Source organism: Triticum aestivum, chromosome 7D, assembly GCF_018294505.1.
Source record: "Triticum aestivum cultivar Chinese Spring chromosome 7D, IWGSC CS RefSeq v2.1, whole genome shotgun sequence".
Taxonomy (NCBI): domain Eukaryota; kingdom Viridiplantae; phylum Streptophyta; class Magnoliopsida; order Poales; family Poaceae; genus Triticum; species Triticum aestivum.
In genome coordinates, this window is record NC_057814.1 from 620,805,845 (window position 1) to 620,828,755 (window position 22,911).

Below are 22,911 nucleotides of genomic sequence, written 5' to 3' on the forward strand. Positions count from 1 at the left end.
TAAATCGTCTCAAACGATAAACGGTGAAGATAAGACATAATCTTATCGGTCACCCCAAGAGTAGCGATAAATCGCTGAATTAGAAGACTTTTTGAATAGTGATGGATCTATTCTCCGGTAGAACAACTCTCGGTAGAAATATAGGCATTCCCATCTACTCTCTCTCACATGAGGCATCACATCACCATGAATAACAATAACAAGCATGACATACTGACGGAGGGTATTACTCCCCGGAGGCCCGAACCTGGGTAACTTGTGAGTGCGGGCTCCATCCCGGTACTTCCGAGCACAATAGGCACCCTACTAAGGGTACTGACGATTTTTCGTCCCGTCACTGGTTCCTGGAAAAATTACACGATCCAAACTAGGAGATTCCAGGCAAGTTTACAAGTTTTATTGCATGGAATGACCTACTAGGAAAAAAATAGCAAACTTAACAGCATTTGGTAGGCGACATAATTAGGTGTGTGCGGTTAAAACCAGCTAACTGATTTTAAGGCTCACTATTATACAACTTTGCAGCTTGTATGCACCTTTAGCATTGAAGTGTTGTGCAAAAATTATGAGTATTATCATGTTCTAGTGCACCTATTTTGACACAAAAAGCAACACTATGATATCTCACAAATCCATACAGCCGGTACCATAACAAAGGGTGCACCTTGTCGGTGTCAAAACCGGCGGATCTCGGGTAGGGGGTCCTGAACTATGCGTCTAAGGTCGATGGTAACAGGAGACGAGGGACACGATGTTTACCCAGGTTCGGGCCCTCTCTATGGAGGTAATACCCTACTTCCTGCTCGATTGATCTTGATGAATATGAGTGTTACAAGAGTTGATCTACCACGAGATCGTAATGGCTAAACTCTAGAAGTCTAGCCTGTATGACTATGGTAATGAGTATATCCCTTTCCGGACTAAGTCCTCCGGTTTATATAGACACCGGGAGGATCTAGGGTTACACAAGGTCGGTTACAAAGAAAGGAATCTACATATCCGGTCGCCAAGCTTGCCTTCCACGCCAAGGAGAGTCCCATACGGACACGGGTGCAGCCTTCGATCTTCGTATCTTCACAGCCCATCAGTCTGGCCCATGGCTAACAGGCCGGACGCCCGAGGACCCCTTGGTCCAGGACTCCCTCAGTAGCCCCTGAACCTGGCTTCAACGACGAGGAGTCCGGCGCACAGATTTGTCTTCGGCATTGCAAGGCGGGTTCCCTTTTCCGAACTTCAATATAGTCTCCAGACGGATGATTGTATCCGGACCTGTAACACACATCACACACAACCACAGAGAGAATATAATATTACACGAGTCCAATCCGCTGACAACTTTTTATAACATGACATCATATCTGTCCGGTCATAATTTCGAACCATTTTTCGTCTGCCGCTCCACGTTCCGAGACGCGGTTGTCATTGGCACGTCTTGTCAAAGCAGAGATCGTGTCCCCTTATTGCGGGATTCTCATCAATACGGGTATGGGTAACCCAACCGTGTTGTTTATACAGCCCTTGGGAATAGGTGAGTTTTAAGGCGAGTGAGGAGGCGCTTGATATTTGCAGCCCTTTATAAGGGGATAAGGATTCGTCCTCATCCACCTACGCCTTCTCCTTCCTCCGCCCATCCCTTCTTGAGCTCCAGCGCCCAAGTCCCCATCTTTCTACATCTCCGGCAAGCATCCGACCATGTCTGGATCTGGAGGCCAAGGCAAATGGATGGTCTCCTCCGTCGAGGAGAAGGACATTACTGAGCTTCGGGCGGCCGGGTATTCGGCGAAGGAAATCGCCCACCGTCTTCCAGCCCAGGGGCAAGTCGTCCCCACGCCGAAGCCCAACGAGAGGGTGGTATTCATCCCTCATTTCCTCCGTGGGCTAGGGTTTCCACTCCACCCTTTCGTCCGCGGGCTGATGTACTATTACGGGATAGACTTCCATGATCTATCCCCGAACTCCTTCCTCAATATCTCGGCGTTCATCGTCGTGTGTGAGGCCTTCCTCCGCATCCAACCCCCCTTCGGGCTGTGGCTCAAAGTATTCAACGTGAAGCCGAAGGTAGTGGACGGCCAGCACGCAGAGTGCGGAGGAGCCATGGTGAGTAAGCTGGCCAATGTCTCCTGGACAAAAGGCACTTTCGTGGAGACTGTCAAGGAATGGCAGAAACAATGGTTCTACATTACAGAACCCCGCGGCACCAATTGGGCCGCAGCTGCCGAATTTAACTCCGGCGCACCCATGCGACTCACCTCCTGGGTCGAGAAGAGCCCGAACTGGTGTTTGCCAGACAAGCTGATAGCGCTGCAGACGCGCGTTCAAAGCATGGTGGACAAGAACGTCAAACTTGTCGATGTAATCCAAGTGATGCTGGTTCGCCGGATCCTCCCTTGCCAAAGCCGAAAGCGCCCCCTCTGGGAGTTTAATCCGAGGAGGCACCAAACCCTCGAAGGGCTCTTCAGAACAACTCATGAAGATGCCTGGAGGTTGCTCTTCAAGAGCGACGAGATACCACCAGCCACGGATTCGGATCGTGGGCACGATATTAACCATCCCGCCAGCAAGGTAAGTTTCTAACGCATCCTCTACTTGTTTGCTTCAAGGAGGATATCTGAACCTTTACTATCATTGCCTCTTCAGGAATGGATGGAGAGGGCGAAGAAGATCCAGTGCCCGGCTCCGCTACCTGAAGAACCAGTCATTCCGCGTTTGGCGAAGATGCTGGTGCCGGCGTCCTATACAGCGCCAGCGAAGAAGGCCAAGGGGAAGGCCAACGGGGTCCGGAGTGGCCCCCGTCGCAAGTGCGCTTTGGACGCGACGTCCGAAGACAAGACCCGCTCCTCCGCCGCCGAAGATGACGACGATGAGGAGGAGGAGGAGGAGAACCCTCCCCCTGACGAGGGAAGGAAGAAGAGGGCAGCCTCCACGAACCTGGAGGCGGGGGCGCCAAAAAAGGGGAAGGGCTCTTTTGCGGACAAATCCGCGTGGGACGTCGACAGCAGTCCGGAGCGACACCCCCGCACCAAGCCTCAAGCTGCTTCGTAAGTGCTATGACTGACGCATACCCGTATGTCCAGCCTCTCCATTCCAATGTATCGACATGGTTAATTATGCTATCGCAGTCCGGCCCACAACAGCTCCCACCGATCCTCATCAAGAGGTTCGTTGGACTCAAAGGAGATGGCCAGCGAGACACCGCCAGCCGCCTACTCTCCCAAGGCCAAAGGGGACGACGAGATGCTCTCCCAACAGACCTTCCCAGGACGGGGAGAGGATCAAGAGGCGCCCGAAGGCGAAGCCCCTGTCGCCGAACACCAGGGGGAACCAATCCCCCGGGAGGCTGAGGAGGAGGGCCGTACTCAGTTCGGCCCTCAACCAGACTTGATTCTAGAGACCTCCTTCGAAAGAAGGGGGTATGCCTGTTCCACCGGTGACCCCTGTCCAACCAGGGGCACCAAATGGTCTGCTAGAAGCGCTGCGAGGCGCTTCCATTGCGGATGAGCACCGTGTTCTTATGAGCGCGGTGATTGAAAGGGTTAAGTCCGTTAAGAGCAGACTAACCGAAGCCTGCAGCAGCCTGCTGACAGGTTTTGAGGTAAGCGACGCAAAATGAGAAAATCTCAATATAGACAGTAGCCCCTGAGACACTGTCCGGTGTTCGGAAAGAAAAGCCGGACAGAGGATCAATCCTTTTACTACAAGAAACTAACTAAATTTGCCTAGAATAAATATGCAACCGTCACTGCTGGCCGCGGCCTCACATGCTGCCGAAGTCTCCGATCTGAAGCGGAGGCTGGAGCAGGCCGAGGAGGAGCTCGGCCAGGTGAGGAGGCGGCTCCAGGAGAATCAAGGTATGTGAGAACCCGATAAATATTCGAAAAGAATAGAATATATATTGACCAAAGTGTCATGATATGTATAGGAGCGACGACCGAGGTCGAGGACCTGAAAAAGGCTCTGGGCGAAGCCGAGGGGAAGGCTGTCAAGGAGCAGGCTGCCCGTAAGAAGCTCGAGGCCCGGGTCAACGAGGTCCAACAAGAGCTCCACGACGTGGTGAAGAAGTGTGAGACCTTGGAGCGTGATGCGTCGGCTAAAGAGGCCGAACTCTCCAAGGCTTAGCAGAGCGTGAAGACGGCCCGGGACGAGGCCCAGGGCGCCCTCCAAGAGATCCAGGAGGCGAGGAAGATTGCGGCGGGTAAGGCATTCAGTATGCAAAGCAAATATGCGAAAAGGAATTATCTTTTGGTAACCCGAATTCGGAGTTCTCCAGGGGCTTTTGCTGATCTGCCGTGAAGTGTGTCCGACGCCGCGGAGTTCTTTCGAGCCGAGGAAGTAAGTTCCATGGAGAAGGTATTCTGGTCGCAGTATCTTGTGCCAGAGCATCCCGTGCCTTTCACCGATCAGCTGAAACAGCTGGTGGAGCTGCATAGGGTGGCCGAACTAGCCATGAAGGATTTGATAGTCCGGCTATGGCCAGCCGAAGCTATGCCCGGCAGCTACTTCGGACTCGTGAGGCGGATGGTGAACACCTGTCCTCGGCTGGATTGAAAGGGAACGCGACAGAAAACAAAAAATTTCCGACCTACGCACCAGCCCAGGACCACTATGGAGACTGCATACATGGTTTGATCTTTTCGTTACCGACTCGTAGCGCGGCGGGAAGTAGAGTCGATGACGATCGGCGGTGCAGATCCCCGCAGCTAGGATTTACAACCTCCCAACCGCGAGGATGTATACCCTCATCTGCTCCTCAGACAGCCCTCCAGGAGGCGGTCGAACAGCCCCCCCCCCCCGGACGGTGTCGCGGACAGCCCTTTGGGAGGACCTTCGAAACTCGAACGGTCACTCGGACAGCCCTTCGGGAGGACCTTCGAAACTCGGACGGTCACACGGACAGCCCTTCGGGAGGCACTCACGAACTAAGACCGAAACTACGATCTCTCTACAGAGTTGCACACATACGGTGTCATCTATCCGGCAGGGCTTCGCCGTCCAGAACTAGTTCCTGCCGGAACCCAGACAGCCTTACGGCTCTACGAAACTCTTTTCGTGGGAGGGAGAGCAGAAGCCAGATAATGCATGGCATGTGTATGAGAGCAAGGGATGAGTGCGGAGGGCTGCCCCTCCACCTCTATTTATAGGAAATCCCAAGGGGGTAGGGTAGTTTCACAAAAAACCCAAAATGCACATGAATGAAGTCCTTCCACAAGGACCTAGGAGTGAAACCAAGGAACAAGAGGGTCCCCAAGGGGGGATACCCCATGTGGCCGGCCACACCCCCATGAGGGGCCCAAAAAATGGCTCCTATCCATCCATGTCATCCCCAAGATCTTTTGGAGCAAAGCCCCAAAAGGTGGCTTTCCATAAAGTAACCATAAAGCTAATTTTCACTATTCACGACGACATTTTTCAGCGTCTGATCGAACTGAAAATATTTATGTGGGCTAAGAACATTTCCAGTACCCACTAAAATGATTCTCAACGCGTTCCGAAACAATTCCGGTATTAGTGATTTTCATCTGCGAAACGCATCTGAAGTGGCTCCGGCAGCTCCGGAACATTTCCGGTTTTTATCTCAGAAAATTCCAAAAAGCTTCCAGAATGATTCTGGCATCCTCCAAGAATTATCAGGCATGTGCCGAAACCAATTTGACTTAATGGTGTATCCCGAAACAACTTTTCGGTATGATCGAAACTAATCCGATGACCTCTCTCTGCGGTACGATTCCGCTGTCCGAAACTTTTTCGGTGATTTTCTCTCAGACTCCCTGTCTAGTATTCAGCAGATAGATGACCCTTAAGCGTGTGACCCTATAGGTTCGGTGAAGTATAGACATGACCCGGAACCCCTTCCAATCAATGATCAACATCGGAGCCGTGGACACCCATATTGACCCCTATACCCACACGAATAAATATTCGAGTGAACCTCCAGTTGCCGTGTGCTATTCCTGTTGCTTCGTGATATGTTACAAATACCCGAGGTGAGACATGTTGGCATTCCCGTGGATCAACAACTTGTCCACTATGCTAGTTACCTCGTTACCGGTATTGTTCTCTTTTCTCGTTATCGTATTCCGACATCCCCGTGATCAAATCACAAAGTGTCTGGCCAGACGATGATGGATACCGTAACACCGAGAGGGCCCAGAGATATCTCTCCATTGTCGGAGGAGCAAATCCCAATCTTGAGCTATCAAGTTACTTGACACACTTTTCCATGAACCCATAAGCCGCCGTAATAGCCACCCATTTACGGATGACGTTTAACAAACCCCAAAGTTCATGAAGCAAGCATGAAGAAACTCGATACTCTCATGGTCTAAGGAATCATGCAAACATTAACCATCTCTGTGTTATGTACCAATAAACTTGTGACGAATGAATCTCATAGCATAACATCAATCCGGGTCGATTCAACACAAATGTTCTCTTAACATTGTGCCCTCAAAGTTGTTGGCATAGACATGCCCATGACCAGGAAAACAGAATCATCATGCAACACTTGAGCTAGTCTTAGAGGCCAGACTAGGAATACTTCTTACCGTTTATTATTCCACACGTGCATTTGAGTCTTCCTCCGAGCCTCGTGGATATTGCAGACTCGAGAATCATTGCAGTTATAGCATGGAACATAAACATAATTATGAACTCGGAGATAAATAATATCATTTATTATTGCCTCTAGGGCATATCTCCTACAGACTCCCACTTGCACTAGAGTCAATAATCTAGCTTATGCTAATGCACTTCACACCTGTGGCACACCGGTGTAAATATGCTTCGCTTGTGGTATAGCCTGATGTCCAACGGATCTGACGACTTCAGTTCCGTGTGTATCTTTGCATGTCCTCGCGTTTTCACGTTTTCACAAAATTCATATTTTGTGTGGACTTGGCTTTGTATGTATGTGAATCACAGGTCGAACCTGGATTCCTCAGACTGAGTTATGGAGCAACTACCTGCAGTAGTGTCCCATTGTCAAAAGCCATCTTGGAACTATACTAAGTTCATGAATGAACTATATGATTCAACATCTTCTTGGTCGCTTCTAAAGCGTCAACATACTTAGCCCTTGTTATGGAATTCGCCACAGTAACTAGTTTGAACAAATTCCAACTAACTGTGCCACCACATTGTGTGTTACACAAAACCCTTAATTTAAATCAAAAATCGCATGGAGAAAATATGAAGACTCTATCGATGTAACATTTTACAACGAACTCTTCATGATCTCTGCTTGCGAGAAAACCATGTCATCAGTACTTACTCTAGTACTCTGTGACATCTTTCACTGTTGTCCCATGATCAGTAATTTGATCACTTTGGTATCCATACTCGCAACACCTTGGGAGTATCGGACATATCAGGTTGTTTTACATACCATGGAATACATGATTAATCCAAACACAAAAGTGTGTGGAATCTGCATCATGTATTTTACTCATCAGTGTTTTGGGACACCGAGTCTTGCAAAAACTCTTTCCATGTGACTTTGGCAAGAATCACTCCTTGGCGTTTTAAATGCTAAAAGGTTTTAGCATCTTGTCAATATGTATTCATTGCTTAGCCCCATTAGGTAAATCTATCTACATAGATCATCATGCCTAATATTGAGGCTATTTAGCCTAAGCACTTCATCGAAAAACTATTTTCAAATGAAGTCCTAATTTGTGTCAAGAAATTTATTTCCAATTACCAATGTGCCAAGCACATAAGGTTTTTAGAAATATTATTACGCTCCCACTTACTTTCTTGAATTACAAGCATCTTCGTTACCCATTGATGAAGTCAAAACACCTTTGACCATTTCATCAAAACACGAAGATTCCAACTCCATTTTGCTCTCTTCTGTCCATTGCTGGAACTCTGAAGTTTGCATACCTACTAGCATCCTCTGGATCGACAAATTACTTTGGACTGTATCATATACAAGTCCTAGCTTTCATTTCCATCAGATGGAAATCCTTTTATCATCCATGTTTCATATCTCATGATTGAAATATGTATTAATTGCTAGTTCAACCCGAACCGACTTTAAGCATCGCTACGATGAAAACAACCTCATCGTATTATTTCAACAAGTCAAGCTTTATGGATAAAACATTTTATCCGTATCAGTTTTAAGTTCCATAAATATTCGTTAGACTCTAAGTCTTCCGAAAGGTGTATCAAGGTTTTAATCTTGAATCACTTATATGGAAACTAACTCGGGTTGTATTGGCATTTAGCCAATTCCGGAGTCAGGGCCCATCAACGCTTCCTTGTGTATCGTAGGTATAATGTTGTCTAACAACAATATCTCGTTTGCGCACCTGAGAGGTTTGCACGAGCCTTGCCTACGTGGTTCAGCTGCAAGTTCGACCGAAGTTCATACATTTTATTGTAGAGACTTCTGTATCAGTCGCAGTAGGAAACTCTGGAATTTCTTCCAAGGTCTCTTTCCTTTGATCTGATGAAGATACTGTTTATCTCGTCGAGTTGCACTATTCTCCCACTCACCTTTTAGAAAGAACCATTCTCTTTAAAAGCACACCATTTCGCGGCAAAACTATTTGCCTCGGTATAGTGAGGGAGGAATACCCAACATTTTGGTATAACCTACAAAGTAGCACTTGTCTGATTTGGAATAGGTTTGTAACCTTTTACACAAGCCCCGTATTCCAAATGTTAAGAAAAGATATAACATGGTTGGGCGTACCATACCATGGCTTCATTTCAACAGACCCGATGTAGCTCTTTTCAGTGTAAAAGCCGCAGTCTCTAAAGCATCACTTTAAAAGGGATAATGGCAAATTTATTTATGTCATCTTTGACCTTACCATGTCATAAATGGTTTGATTACATCTCCACGGACTTTCCACTTGCAGTGGTGTTCCGGGAGGTGCAAGTTTATGAAACCCCTTTCACAACTCATCAGACATTCGCTAAACATGTAACTCAAATATTCCTTTGTGCAATCAAATTGCAGAAACATAATTTTCTTGTTACAATAACTTCTACTTCATTTTTGAGAACCTTTTGAATGATTTCAAAAGATCCAGACTTATGTCTCATCAAGTAAATATCCATATATCTACTTGAGTCATTTCTGAAGATAAATAAATCCACCACTAACAACACTTATCGGACTACACACATCAAATGTATGATCACTAATAAGTTTGTTGTTCGTTCCTTATGGCCTGTGAACGGTATTTTAGTCACTTCACTTTTCGGAGGAAAGTTGCAAGTGTCAGATGATTCAAAATCAAAAAGACTTCAAAATCCATCATAATGGAATTTTCCATGCGGGTTTCTCCAATGTGACCAAATGTAGTGCCACACTTGTGTGGTATTCTTTTAGTCTTGCGACATTTAGCGTCAGTGTTATGGATGTATCATATTACCCTCAATATTCATAACATACGTCCCATCGATGATGGAATTATGGCCCTTATGTTATTCATAATACTTAACAACAATTGTTGTTTTTATGAACAACTCTTTTGCAACAAACATTGTGCAATGGGCTAGAGTGTATGAAACTCTAAAATGAATTATGAAAGTAAACCCAGAGGTATTGTATTATTATCAATATTCATAACATACATCTCATTCATAATGAAAGTATGGCCCTTGTGTTATTCATAACATCGAACATAAAAAGTTCTCTTATGAACAACCTTCTTGCAAGATGCCTTATGCAATGGGATAGAGTTTGTAAAACTCTAAATGAATTATGAAAATAAATACAGACGGCAATACACCGATGGAAGGTATAGTAACATTTACTATGTTCCCTGTGTATACCTTAACCTCATTTCTAGCTAGTCTTTCAGGCCATAGTAGTTCTTACATCGAGTTGCAACAGAATGCAATCGAGCGGGCATTTTTGTGATGAACTCACAATACCCAAGAATTAGTGATTAACATGTTTAACCATAATTCGCAAGAACTATATCTTTGACCAGCCTTCTATACATCAAAAACTTGTATGACATTCATACATGAGCTGGATATTCCAGTCTTCTTTCCTTTTGCCTTTATACTTCTAGCAGTTTAACTTTTAGTATTTCTCCTACTCTCAGAAGAAGCACCCAACTTAAGAGTGGCATTAGCCCCGGACTTCCTAGGCGTGTAAGTCATACTAACACCCTTTGGACACTTCCTTTCTCTTTAAGTTGTTGTTTTATTCACCTTTCATTATATGACAGGCGTTCTTCTGGATCCCTTTCCCAACAGTCAAATGCATAGTAAACACTTTTACTAATACTTGCAAACAAACATTGCTTTGTTTGTATCTGAAAATAATTTTCAGTTCCATGAATATCATATAACTATCCCAACTTTCGAAGTTTGGGTTTCATGGAAGCAAACATATTCCACTTGACCGTAACAGAATTCTAGCTTTTGGATCAAAGGACGAGAGTCACATGATCCATAGCATTAGCGGGAGGATACGGAAAGCATGCGATAGGACAAAGTCCTTCTCGGCACTTTTGAGGACAATCCTCATATTACGGTACCAATCGTAAAGTTTTAACCAGATATTTAACAGCTATTCAATTTTAACAGGGAAGGTGGAAACGCGAGCCATTATTCTACAACTATTTTGCATATAACACTTAGACAATGTTCATAATTAATTGCACTAAGAATTAAACATGTTAATTCAACAGTGCGCTCCCACTCAAATCAATATCTCTCAAAATTGATTGTGAGTGATACAAGACCCACATTTCAATTGTTCGCCATTGGTGTAACACCACTGATGACGAAAAATCTCAACCGGTAGGACAACTTGCCAATCACATCTCTATGTGACTCTTGTTCATCTTTCGATGCGTGTGTTCCGAGCTCATGACGGTCATGCCTGAACGTCAAGACAACCAAGTGATCTCGCTGCGAGGTCTCAACTCACCCGCCTCACACTTCTCTAATCGTTCGTACCCGTGTGACACGGCGCACCCCGAAAAGATAGGTGCCGTGACGGTGCTACACTTGGGAGAACACTAACTACTTGGTATTTTAAGTGAGAGATCACCCTAATAAAAGCGACTACCGCGCAATCAAGAAGGGTGCATCATAAGGGATAAACATCTCAGGCAATTCATAATAGCATGATATGGTATAGCCCTTTCTGACGGAGAAGTCTTTCATTTCTTCGTCTTCGGCATTCGCGTCGGTGTTCACCTTCGCGAAGATTGCCACCACCTTGTCGATGCACCAGATAATATTGCTATCTCTATAGCTAACAAAATAATGCATTACAACAAGGTTGACACGCAGGTCATTAAAGTGCAATCATATGGCTCCAACCATCATGCCGAATCATGACACGCAGGTCATGTTAATCAAATTACATCATATAGTCATCTCATACATAATCGAATTAGTATGAGCACTGCTATACCACATCATATGCACATCCTGCAAAACCAAGTTAGACGCCTCTAATCGGTTTATGCAAAATTTATTTTACGTGGCTTCTAAGGTTTTGACTTAAACCGCAGCGACCAACGTTTTATCATCAAGTATGATTATTCAAGTTGCTAGATTAACATCTCGGGGTGTATGAAACACGGGATAATTAAATCTCGAGCCCCATACTAAACTTCGTCATACGCATGACCCCCGTGCAGATCATATCTGCAATGCCCTTTCATCTGCGAATTTCATCTTTCTTTTGACTACGGCAGAACCCAAAGAACTGATAGCACTTCCATGATCAATCAGGATCACGGATTGCCAGAACTTTGTCAAATTCCACCATGCTGTCTCGAGATTGAGCAAACGCAAATTCTAGGGAAGCAACAAGAACCTCGGGTAACAGATTTCATCTGTCACCCGCATAAATAATTTTCAGCAATAGATCTCATCTACTACCTAATTATATTATGCAATACCCATACATCTCCATGTATTCTAGATCGAAACCTGCATCTACGCATAGCACGGCTCTTGATGCCACTGAAAGGGAACGCGACAGAAAACAAAAAATTTCCGACCTACGCACCAGCCCAGGACCACTATGGAGACTGCATACATGGTTTGATCTTTTTCGTTACCGACTCGTAGCGCGGCGGGAAGTAGAATCGATGACGATCGGCGGTGCAGATCCCCGCAGCTAGGATTTACAACCTCCCAACTGCGAGGATGTATACCCTCATCTGCTCCTCAGACAGCCCTCCAGGAGGCGGTCGAACAGCCCCCCCTCGGACGGTGTCGCGGACAGCCCTTCGGGAGGACCTTCGAAACTCGAACGGTCACTCGGACAGCCCTTCGGGAGGACCTTCGAAACTCGGACGGTCACACGGACAGCCCTTCGGGAGGCACTCACGAACTAAGACCGAAACTACGATCTCTCTACAGAGTTGCACACATACGGTGTCATCTATCCGGCAGGGCTTCGCCGTCCAGAACTAGTTCCTGCCGGAACCCAGACAGCCTTACGGCTCTACGAAACTCTTTTCGTGGGAGGGAGAGAAGAAGCCAGATAATGCATGGCATGTGTATGAGAGCAAGGGATGAGTGTGGAGGGCTGCCCCTCCACCTCTATTTATAGGAAATCCCAAGGGGGTAGGGTAGTTTCACAAAAAACCCAAAATGCACATGAATGAAGTCCTTCCACAAGGACCTAGGAGTGAAACCAAGGAACAAGAGGGTCCCCAAGGGGGGATACCCCATGTGGCCGGCCACACCCCCATGAGGGGCCCAAAAAATGGCTCCTATCCATCCATGTCATCCCCAAGATCTTTTGGAGCAAAGCCCCAAAAGGTGGCTTTCCATAAAGTAACCATAAAGCTGATTTTCACTATTCACGACGACATTTTTCAGCGTCTGATCGAACTGAAAATATTTATGTGGGCTAAGAACATTTCCAGTACCCACTAAAATGATTTTCAACGCGTTCCGAAACAATTCCGGTTTTAGTGATTTTCATCTGCGAAACGCATCTGAAGTGGCTCCGGCAGCTCCGGAACATTTCCGGTTTTTATCTCAGAAAATTCCAAAAAGCTTCCAGAATGATTCTGGCATCCTCCAAGAATTATCAGGCATGTGCCGAAACCAATTTGACTTAATGGTGTATCCCGAAACAACTTTTCGGTATCATCGAAACTTATCCGATGACCTCTCTCTGCGGTACGATTCCGCTGTCCGAAACTTTTCGGTGTCCGAAACTTTTTCGGTGATTTTCTCTCAGACTCCCTGTCTAGTATTCAGCAGATAGATGACCCTTAAGCGTGTGACCCTATAGGTTCGGTGAAGTATAGACATGACCCGGAACCCCTTCCGATCAATGATCAACATCGGAGCCGTGGACACCCATATTGACCCCTATACCCACACGAATAAATATTCGAGTGAACCTCCAGTTGCCGTGTGCTATTCCTGTTGCTTCGCGATATGTTACAAATACCCGAGGTGAGACATGTTGGCATTCCCGTGGATCAACAACTTGTCCACTATGCTAGTTACCTCGTTACCGGTATTGTTCTCTTTTCTCGTTATCGTGTTCCGGCATCCCCGTGATCAAATCACAAAGTGTCTGGCCAGACGATGATGGATACCGTAACACCGAGAGGGCCCAGAGATATCTCTCCATCGTCGGAGGAGCAAATCCCAATCTTGAGCTATCAAGTTACTTGACACACTTTTCCATGAACCCGTAAGCCGCCGTAATAGCCACCCATTTACGGATGACGTTTAACAAACCCCAAAGTTCATGAAGCAAGCATGAAGAAACTCGATACTCTCATGGTCTAAGGAATCATGCAAACGTTAACCATCTCTGTGTTATGTACCAATAAACTTGTGACGGATGAATCTCATAGCATAACATCAATCCGGGTCGATTCAACACAAATGTTCTCTTAACATTGTGCCCTCAAAGTTGCTGGCATAGACATGCCCATGACCAGGAAAACAGAATCATCATGCAACACTTGAGCTAGTCTTAGAGGCCAGACTAGGAATACTTCTTACCGTTTATTATTCCACACGTGCATTTGAGTCTTCCTCCGAGCCTCGTGGATATTGCAGACTCGAGAATCATTGCAGTTATAGCATGGAACATAAACATAATTATGAACTCGGAGATAAATAATATCATTTATTATTGCCTCTAGGGCATATCTCCTACATGGATATCGTCAAGCGATCGGCCTGTATTGAAGGTGCTCGTATGGCCTTTGCTCGTTGCAAGATGTGGTGGGCGAAGATGAACGCCGTCGAGCTGGCCAGGGGGCCGCCAGAGGGCAAGGAACACCGCACACCCGAGCGATATTTTGCGGATGTCCTAGAAGGGTCTCGCATTGTGGCAACGCAGTGTGGGCAGGACATTATTTTCGAATGAATACATTCGTGTTGTCTTTGCCTTGTATGATGAAACAAAGTCAGTTTGTAATATAATTTTCGTTATGTTTTAATTTTTTCCTCCTATGCGGCCATGTTGTATGGAATCTGAGGGTTGGCCAGTCATCGGCTTCTGGCCCCACGTAGGTAGTATGGGGGTGTTCGGGATGGAATCTAAACAATCTTGATCCAATTGTATGGTCCTTGAAGGAGTTGTTTAGCACAACGAACCAGGCAATCAGACTATGCGGCTTAAACGCCCTCACTTAGCCATAGGAGTTTTACAATAAAACATAGGCGCAGCCCCTGGTTTTCCAACCAGAGTGCTATGAGCGTCTGATCGGGAAGTACCGATCCTTCGCGTAATGCGGGAGAAATCTCCAACGATTTGTAACCTCCGAACAGCTGACAGGCTCTCGCTGCATCATGACAGTCAGTTTTCGGCTTTCTTTACTGAGGTGCTCCTTTGGATAAACCAGGGCACAATCGAAGTAGTTCTCCCTTTACTACCTTAGCCGATGTAGCAGAACGTAAGGTAGCAAGCACAGGAGCCGGGCAACCCAACTATTGACCAAAGACATGATTCGGAGCCAATGCATATAATGCTAAATTCGGGGTGCCGAACTATACTATAAAGAGCGTTCGGACTTTGTTGCCGTATTGTGGGGCGCCTGGGAGCCCCTGGCAAATATGAAACGTACCAAAGTGTACGGGTGCTAGAAGATAAGTTATTAAAGGAAAACAGAAAGAAAGCAGAGGTAATATCTTGGGCCCTTAAACTTGAGCCACGAACTATTTCCATTATAATTGGGTTAATGCGTCAAAGCGCGTTGATACAAATGGTGCGATAAGCAACCGATTGTTTAACATGTCGCGACTGAAGGCGAGCTGCGTGTGGGTCCTGACAATAGGTAGAGTGGTCGTTTGAACTGACCTCTAGAGCTTTCCCTATACGTCTGTGCTTCTTGCCATCCTGGTGTTTTTATCCTTTGACAGGACCAGTGGTCGGATCGTCAAAGAAGGCCTATGCAAAATAAACCTAAAAAGGAAAAAAGGAAATAGTGACAATATATGTGTGTCCGGGATCGGTTGAGCTGAACTGTGGATCACAAACTAGCTGTGCCTCCGTCGATGCCCATGGGATTTCTACTGCGTAATTATGCACGCGTGGTACGAATGCCACTACCTGATTGGGGCTGGGACGGAGGCCAAATTGCTCGTCGAGCTCTTGATGAGCCGCGCTGGCCTGGTGCAGCGTAGTCCGGACCCTCTTTACGATGTCCAGCAGCTCGGCAGCCGGATTACGGTTCTGCTTGAGAAGGTCGCTCTGTGCTTCTGCTGCTAGGGCGGCGGTGTGCTCATCTGTACGGAGGGAGTGTTCCGTGTTTCCGTTGACCGTTATGACGTCGCGTGGGCCGGGCATCTTAAGCTTAAGATAAGCATAGTGCAGCACCGCATTGAACCGAGCGAACGCCGTCCGTCCGAGCAGTGCGTGATAACCACTGCGGAATGGGACGATGTCGAAGATTAACTCCTCGCTTTGGAAGTTGTCGGGGGATCCAAAGACAACCTCTAGTGTGATTGAGCCCGTACAGCGGGCCTCTACACCTGGTATGACTCCTTTGAAGGTAGTCTTTGTTGGCTTGATCCTTGATGGATTAATGCCCATTTTGCGCACTGTACCTTGATAGAGCAGATTGAGGCTGCTACCACCGTCCATGAGGACGCGCGTTAGGTGGAATCCATCAATGATTGGGTCCAGGACTAGTGCGGCTGATCCGCCTTGCCGGATACTGGTCGGATGATCCCGACGATCAAAAGTGATCGGGCATGATGACCATGGATTGAACTTTGGGGCGACTGGCTCTATCGCATAAACGTCCCTTTGCGCTCCCTTTTAGGGATGTGTGTAGCATATGTCATGTTCATCGTTTTGACTTGAGGGGGAAACTTCTTTTGTCCCCCTGTGTTCGGTTGCCGGGGCTCCTCCTCGTCGTCCTCACTTTATGATCCCTTTTCCCTATTCTCGGCGTTTAATTTGCCGGCCTGTTTAAAAACCCAACAATCTCTGTTGGTGTGGTTGGCTGGTTTTTCTGGGGTGCCGTGTATCTGGCACGGGCGATCGAGTATGCGGTCTAGGCTGGATGGTCCCTGATTGTTTCTCTTGTATGGTTTCTTCCGCTGACCGGACTTAGAGCCGCTGAATCCGGCATTCACTGCAGTGTCATCGGTATTATCACCATTGCTTCGGCGTTTGTGCCTGTTACGTCGGAGCTTGCCGTTGTTGTTCTTAACCTCGGAGGGGCTTGCCTCGCTGGCTGTGTTTTTGCTGTGAGCCAACCAACTATCCTCACCTGCGCAAAAGCGGGTCATGAGTGCCGTGAGGGCTGCCATAGATTTTTGTCTTTTCTTGGCCGAGGTGGCGGGCGAGCCATTCATCGTGGATGCTATGTTCAAAGGCCGCTAAGGCTTCGGCATCCGGACAGTCGACGATCTGATTCTTTTTAGTTAGGAACCTAGTCCAGAACTTCCTGGCTGACTCCCCGGGCTGTTGAACTATGTGACTTAAGTCATCGGGGTCTAGCGACCGAACATATGTACCTTGGAAGTTGTCGAGAAAAGCTTCTTCCAGGTCCTCCCAGCTGCCAATAGAATTCTCGGGCAGACTGTTTAGCCAGTGCCGGGATGGCCCTTTAAGTTTTAGTGGGAGGTATTTGATGGCGTGAAGATCATCCCCGTGGGCCATGTGGATGTGGAGAATAAAATCCTCGATCCATACCGCGGGATCGGTTGTTCCATCGTATGATTCGATGTTTACGGATTTGAACCCTTCGGGGAACTCATGGTCCATTACTTCATCAGTGAAGCACAGAGGGTGTGCGGTGCCTCTATATCGAGCCGCGTCGCGATGTAGCACCGATGGAGTCCGTCTATGGTTATCAGCCCGGGCGTGACTAGGTTTGGCACGTCCGAATAGGTAGCCATCATCGCATTTCAAGGCACGTCCTCACGATCCGTAGATCGATCTTGTATGTCCTGCTCTACTGTCCAGGTCTTGACGACGGTCATATGTATAGCCCCGAGCTGTCTTATCCTTGTCTTTACGACGGGGTGGAACAGTCTGTTTTTCGGCTCGGGTTGCCGTTTTATCCCGGCCGCGCGGTGGCCGATCGACCGCATTGCGTGATGCTGGTGCGGGCTCTGGCGCCTCATCATCGAACTGAGGTAGCAATTTGCGCTTCGGGTAACTTTTGGCTGGGCGTTTAAGGCCATATTCCTCTGTTGCCAGGACATCGGTCCATCTGTCATTGAGCAGGTCTTGATCAGCTTGAAGCTGCTGCTGCTTCTTTTTCAGGCTCCTCGCAGTGGCTATTAGCTGGCGCTTAAAGCGCTCCTGCTCCAGAGGCTCCTCAGGCACGATGAAGTCGTCGTTGCCGAGGCTTGCCTCCTCCTCGGAGGGCGGATGGTAACTACCATCCTCCGAGTCTTCTTCCATTGCCTGTTCGTCAGGGCTGACTTGCCCGTCTTCCCGATGGTCTTGTTCGGCAGTTTGTTCATCGGGTTCTTCTGTGTCTTCGGCACCCTCCGGAGTGTTATCGTCTCCTGTGCCGGTGTTGTTGTCCCGGCTGCGACGGGATTTAGAGCGGCGCCGCTGACGCCGTCGCTTTGGTTGTGTTTTAGGAGGGTCCTCCTTTGTGGGGTTTTCCTTGTCATCGCCACTATTATTTTTCGGCGTATCTACCATGTAGACGTCGTATGAGGAAGTGGTCGTCCATCGTCCGGTGAACGGCGGGTTTTGGGCCTCCTCGTCTCCGGTATCGTCGTCCATACCGTCGATGTCTTCGGAGTCATAGTCAAGCGCGTCGGTTAAATCTTCTACAGTGGCTACGAAGTGGGTGGTGGGTGGGAAGCGAAATTCTCCTTCATCAGCCCCTAGCTCGGACCGAACATAGTTCGGCTGTGAGTCCCCAGCCAAGGACAGGTTTTTTAATGAGTTTAGCACATCGCCCAAAGGTGAATGTTGAAAGATGTCTGCGGCACCGAATTCGAAGATCGATAAACGATCAAGTTCGGCGTTCGCGGGCTCATATGGTTCGGAACTTATGACCGGAGACGAGTCCGGAGTTCCGGTGACACAGATATTGTGTGAGGTTAAGTCCATGTGTGGCTCCAACGCCGGGGAATCTGTGGCCTCCGTGGTGGGGTCGAGCCTCCGATCCTGGGATGCCGCAGTGTGCTCTGGATCTAAAGCCCGAGGGGTCATAGGAGCTATCTCCTGGATGCGGTCTGACGACAGATTTAGGTCATGTCCGTCAAGCTGACCAGGGGCGGTCGCCGCGGTCTCAAATCCGGCGAAGATCAAATCTCCACGGATGTCCGCAACGTAACTCAAGCTCCCAAATCTGACTTGATGGTCAGGAGCTAGCTATCGATCTGCTCCAGGTGGCCAAACGAGTTGGCCCGCAGTGCGAAGCCGCCGAACACGAAGATCTGTCCGGGGAGGAAGGTTTCTTCTTGGACAGCGTCATTGTTAACGATTGAAGGGGCCATCGAGCCTTTTGGGGACGGCACAGTGGAACTCTCAATGAAAGCACCAATGTCGGTGTCAAAACCGGCGGATCTCGGGTAGGGGGTCCCGAATTGTGTGTCTAAGGTCGATGGTGACAGGAGACGAGGGACACGATGTTTACCCAGGTTCGGGCCCTCTCTATGGAGGTAATACCCTACTTCCTGCTCGATTGATCTTGATGAATATGAGTATTACAAGAGTTGATCTACCACGTGATCGTAATGGCTAAACCCTAGAAGTCTAGCCTGTATGACTATGGTAATGAGCATATCCCTTTCCGGACTAAGTCCTCCGGTTTATATAGACACCGGGAAGATTTAGGGTTACACAAGGTCGGTTACAAAGAAAGGAATCTACATATCCGGTCGCCAAGCTTGCCTTCTACGCCAAGGAGAGTCCCATCCGGATACGGGTGCAGTCTTCGGTCTTCGTATCTTCACAGCCCATCAGTTCGGCCCATGGCTAACAGGCCGGACGCCCGAAGACCCCTTGGTCCATGACTCCCTCACACCTATCCAGTGAATATTTGATATCTCTAGCATTATATCCAAGGAAGCAGGGGAACTAGTTCATATGTATCAATTCACTAAACTCATTCCGGTTAGAACTTGAAGGCTGGAAACTAATTTCTTTCTAAGATGAGAACATTGATTCACCAAGATTGAACCTGCAATCAATGTATTACTTCAAGTGGTAATATTACCTCAAGAAGCAAGTCGCATGGATCAGTCAGGACTCAGGAGAACCATGTGGCTGATCGTCAAGCCACAACATGCCTCGATGATTGCACGATGGTCGGATGAATGGTCTAGTACTTTGGCTGAGCTAGTTATATTCTCATCCTTGCGCACGGCCAGCACCATGGCTGCTGCCGCTTGCTTTGCCAAGGAGGTTTTGAGAAGACAACAGTAAAATGTCCTTCTCTGGGTAACATATAACTGCAAAACTGATGCATGTAAAATTTCCAGACAAAGTAAACAAAATGCACTATGTACAATGAATAAAATTGCTAGTAAAATTCAATGAAATGCTCCCATAAGAAACATAGTTACAAGCATAAATTCATACCATGTATTTGGAAAGAAATGGCGGTCTTCTCGGGAATGGAATTCCTTGGATGATTAAAGAGGGGGAAATATATTAGGAAATAAATGAATTTCCTAACTAATTAAGTTGATATTTCGGGGATTTTTTCAACTTTGTTAGAACTCTTTTATTTCTTGAGTTCATCGTTCTGCACATTGGGAGGGAGCAATAATTAGGGGGTACCCCCCGCGAAAGGGAACGAGCAGTCAGTTAGAACGCTCTGCGCGTTCGACAAGTGGCACACGCAGAGACCTCCCTCATGCGCAACCCCACCGAAAAGCAGTTTCCCTTTCCAATTTCTGGTTTTGGTAGTTTTGCCGTTTGCCCCTCACACCTTCTTGGTTTCCCTGTTTCCCTCCGGCGCGTGATGGCCTGTAAACGGAAGCGAAACACAAGCGGTTTTTGGTGCGCAAACTCAAAAATTAGATTGCTGATCTCTTTTTTTTCCTTTTTGACTTTCTTTTTCCCATTATATTTCCGAGAGAGGGAGTTTTTTATGGGGTAAAATGGTGGGGGACAGTAACTTTCAACTATATCAAATAATAGCTTTCAATTAGATACCGCGCTTCCGGCTTCGCCGGTGCACGGTGCCTACGTGCGCTTCCTGCTCGCATCTGGCCTGTCAAATTTTGATATACATCTTGAAGGGGAGTCATGGGTTAAAGTGTGTGTTCGTCGAAGCGCATGTTCATCATACAACACGCTCCAGCTTTGCCTACGACACGCTTCCTGCTCGCCTACAGCTCCTCTCACATCCTCTAATCCCGTTGTCTAATCCGATTAGCTGGAAGGACAAGTGTTCGGTGGCTGGGAGCACTAGCCTATTCTTTTCTAGGAGCAACTGGCAAGGAACACAGGCAGTGGTCTTTTACTCGTTTGGAAGCACAACAAACGTACCCCTTCTCCACAATGCCTTGTCACGCTGGATGGAGCGCAAATCTTTTCTGCACTTTGCCTAGAAGCGCTAGCGTATTCTTTCTGGGAGCACTAGTCTGCACTGGCTAGGAGCTCAGGCAGTGGGTTTTCACTCGTTTGGAAGCACAAAAGTACCCTTTTCTCCACAATGACTTGTCACGCTGGATTGAGCACAATTATTTTCTGCACTTTGCCTAGAACCACTATCCTATTCTCTTTGGGAGCACTAGCCTATTCTCTTTGGGAGCACTAGTGTGCACTGGCTAGGAGCACAAGCGGTGGGTTTTCACACATTAAAAGAAAATATTCAGGTAATTGTTTTGACTTCTTGGGAGCACAGCTTAAAAACACATTGCAGTACTCTTTTGCACTGACAGGGAGTTCAACCATGTATTGGTCGGGAATACAAAAGTTTAATACGGAGTAGTCTGCAATGCTAGTGAGTTCATACAAATGACAAAAAATAGTAAGTAGTATGAGTCTGCAATGCACATCATATCTCGTTCAAGATAGTGCTAGTCTCGTCTCCCATTTCTTGTGTGACTCTATTAGAATCGCTTGCTAGGATCATGTATAAGGCTTTTGCCTTCCGGTGATCTACTTCAGGCTACAAAAAACACCAAAAACAAAACAAGTGTCTTATGGTTATTCTTTTGCATTTCTCGTTTTCAAAAAACTTGCGTCCCTATTCTATTTTCTGTGTGATAAATCTGTGTGGAAAGTGGAACTTTTCCTTAAAAAATGTCAAGGAAAACTATTTCTCACTTCGCAAAACTTAAAGTCCCAAGACTTCTTGTTTTTGCTTTAATTGTCTTCTTCTTCGTTGGCTATGGATATCAAGATTTCTTCCATTCCAGACATCTGATGTTAGCATCTACTCCCTCCGTAAACTAATATAAGAGTGTTTAGATCACTAAAGGAGTGTTTAGATCACTACTTTAGTGATCTAAACACTCTTATATTAGTTTACAGAGGGAGTATCTATCTATCTATTTCTATTATATACTAAGAGCAAAATACGGGTGTTTTCCAAAGGCACCACGTTAATCCACATCATCAAAATTATTTTGATGGCTAGATCTACAATTTAATGGCTACGATCTATTTAAAATGGTGTAGCGGGTGTTCTCCTCGAGGCACCACGTAAACCACATCATCAGAATTATTCAATGGTTAGATCTATAATTTAATGGCGACGATCAATTTAAAATCCCATAGATCTCATAACGCTTTAAGCATCGAGTCATCAGTACTCAGAATAATAAGGCGCATGTGTGTATGCTTCCGTTAAAAAAAGGGCTCATGGAAAAAAGGCGCAGGCAACTCAACATTTTGGTTTTTTTTCTGGCACGCTCATTGTGACGGAGTACTGGCACAGTAAATGCATGAATGTTGGCTAGAGAGCTCAAGCCTTTAGTCACTCAAAGGAACGTGACACGGGGAGTGAGGACATGTAGTGGCCGCAATAACAAGGACAAGCAGATGATCTGGTGTCAATACTATTACCACTAGCTGTTAGAATTAGAATATTAAATTAAGAATGTTAATAAGTTAACAATGGGGAAATCGTTCATTAGAGACTTGGTCTTTGCTTTTCGCAAAAAAAAGAGACCTTGTCTTTGCAATATATCTTAACACACTGAAAACTTGCAACTGTTAGATCACAATAATGCACAGGAAGCACCCACCAATGTCGTTTAAAGCGATGCTTCTTCTTAGCCCTAAACTATTTTTTTTCTTCATCTATTCGTTCTCTCTCCAGTGTTCCTCATGGACACATCAATCGCCACCACAATCCTCCTTGAGTAGGAGCCACTCTTGCCTCAAGCAACCAATGCTTGCTCAACGAGCTCCTCTCGCTCGGTGTGGTACTGCAAAATACTTCCGATTGTGTAATGGGTCCATGATGGATCCATCTCTGCAGTGCCTGTTTCTATATTTTGGAATACAAGTCCATGAGGGATGACACTCAGAGTGTGTCTTACATGAATATTTACTAGTTCACA